Below are 3,211 nucleotides of genomic sequence, written 5' to 3'. Positions count from 1 at the left end.
CCAACCACCCCAACCCAACACAACCCACCCCACCCCAACACCACAACCCAACCCAACCCACACCACCCACCCACCCCACCCACCCCCACACCCACCCCACCAACCCACCCACCCCCACCACCCCCCCCACACCCACCCCCACCCCACCACCCCCCACCACCCCACACACCCCACCCAAACCCACCCCCACCACACCCCACCCACCCAACCCACCCCCACACCCACCCCCCACCCACCCCCCACCAACCCCCACCCACCCACACCACCCAACCCCACCCACCAACCCCACCCACACCCACCACCACCACCACACCACCCCCACCCACCCACCCCCACCCACCACCCCCACCCCACCACCCACCCACACCCACCCACCCACCACCAACCCCAACCCACCACCCACCAACCACCCCACCACCCACCAACCCCCAACCACCCCCCCACCCACCCCCCACCCACCACCCCACCCCCACCCCCACCCACCCCACACCCACCCCCACCCAACCCCACCACCCCCCACCCACCCCACCCCCCCACCCCCCACCCCACCACCAACCCACCCACCCACCCACCCCACACCACCACCCCCCCACCAACACCCCACCCACCCACCAACCCACCACACCCCCACCCCACCCCCAACCCCACCCCACCCCACCCCCCAACCCACACCACCCACCCCACCACCCCACCACAACCCACCACCCCCACCCCACCCACCACCACCCCCCACCCACACCCCACCCCCACCCCACCACCACCCCCACCCACCCAACCCCCCACCCACCCACACCCAACCACCACCCCACCCACCACCCCACCCCACACCCACCCCACCCCCCCACCACCCACCCACCACCCACCACACCCCACCCCACCCCACCCACCCAACCCACCACACCACCCCCAACCCCACACCACCACCCCACCCCACCCCACCACCCACCCCAACCACCACCCACCACCCACACCCACCCACCCACCCCACACCACCCACCACCACCCCAAACCACACCCACACCCACCACACCCCACCCACACCCACACACCCACACCCCAACCCAACCCACCCACCCCAACCCAACCCACCCCCACCCAACCCACCCCCCACCACCCACACCACCACCACACCAACCCACCAACCCCCAACCCACACCCCAACCCACCCACCCAACCCAACCAACCCCCACCCACACCCACACCCACCACCCACCCAACCCACCCACCCCCACCCCACCCCACCACCCACCCCACCCAAACCCACACCCCCAACCCCACCACCCACCACCCCCACACCCAACCCAACCCCAACCCAATCCAAACCAACCACACCACCAACCCAACCCACACCCAACCCCACCCAACCAAACCAATCCCAAACCCACCACAATCCAAACCAAATCCAACCCAAATCCAATCCAAATCCAATCCAAATCCAACCAAATCCAATCCAAATCCAATCCAAATCCAATCCAAATCCAATCCAAATCCAATCCAAATCAATCCAAATCCAATCCAAATCCCAAATCCAATCCAATCCAATCCAACCAATCCAATCCAAACCAATCCAAACCAATCCAATCCAATCCAATCCAATCCAATCCAATCCAAATCCAATCCAAATCCAAACCAATCCAAACCAATCCAAATCCAATCCAAATCCAATCCAAATCCAATCAAATCCAATCCAAATCCAATCCAAATCCAATCAAATCCAATCCAAATCCAATCCAAATCCAATCCAAATCCAATCCAACCAAATCCAATCCAAATCCAATCCAAATCCAATCCAAATCCAATCCAAATCCAATCCAAATCCAATCCAAATCCAATCCAAATCCAATCCAAACCAATCCAAATCCAATCCAAATCCAATCCAAATCCAATCCAAATCCAATTCCAAATCCAATCCAAATCCAATCCAAATCCAATCCAAATCCAATCCAAATCCAATCCAAATCCAATCCAAATCCAATCCAAATCCAATCCAAATCCAATCCAAATCCAATCCAAATCCAAATCCAATCCAAATCCAATCCAAATCCAATCCAAATCCAATCCAAATCCAATCCAAATCCAATCCAAATCCAATCCAAATCCAATCCAAATCCAATCCAAATCCAATCCAAATCCAATCCAAATCCAATCCAAATCCAATCCAAATCCAATCCAAATCCAATCCAAATCCAATCCAAATCCAATCCAAATCCAATCCAAATCCAATCCAAATCCAATCCGAATCCAATCCAAATCCAATCCAAATCCAATTTAAATCCAATTCAAATCCAATCCAATTCCAATTATAATCCAATCCAAATCCAATCCAAATCCAATCGAAATCCAATCCAAATCCAATCCAAATCCAATCCAAATCCAATCCAAATCCAATCCAATCCAAATCCAATCCAAATCCAATCCAAATCCAATCCAAATCCAATCCAAATCCAATCCAAATCCAATCCAAATCCAATCCAAATCCAATCCAAATCCAATCCAATCCAAATCCAATCCAAATCCAATCCAAATCCAATCCAAATCCAATCCAAATCCAATCCAAATCCAATCCAAATCCAATCCAAATCCAATCCAAATCCAATCCAAATCCAATCCAAATCCAATCCAAATCCAATCCAAATCCAATCCAAATCCAATCCACATCCAATCCAAATCCAATCCAAATCCAATCCAAATCCAATCCAAATCCAATCCAAATCCAATCCAAATCCAATCCAAATCAAATCCAATCCAAATCCAATCCAATCCAATCCAAATTCAATCCAAATCCAATCCAAATCCAATTCAAATCCAATTTAAATCCAATCCAAATCCAATCCAAATCCAATCCAAATCCAATCCAAATCCAATCCACATCCAATCCAAATCCAATCCAAATCCAATCCAAATCCAATCCAAATCCAATCCAAATCCAATCCAAATCAAATCCAATTTAAATCCAATCCAATCCAATCCAAATTCAATCCAAATCCAATCCAAATCCAATTCAAATCCAATTTAAATCCAATCCAAATCCAATCCATATCCAATCTAAATCCAATCCAAATCCAAATCTAATCCAATGCCTTTCCGAGGATTCCAATGATTTCTGCTCCTGGTTTCGATTTCGACGTCACGTTGACCTCATTCTCGACTTTTCCGTACAAATCGTATGCGAAGAGTGGGGAATTAGCCTTAATAGCTTGGAATCAGACCT

Source organism: Aedes albopictus, chromosome 1 (assembly GCF_035046485.1).
Source record: "Aedes albopictus strain Foshan chromosome 1, AalbF5, whole genome shotgun sequence".
NCBI classification, from domain to species: domain Eukaryota; kingdom Metazoa; phylum Arthropoda; class Insecta; order Diptera; family Culicidae; genus Aedes; species Aedes albopictus.
This window is presented reverse-complemented; position numbering follows the sequence as displayed.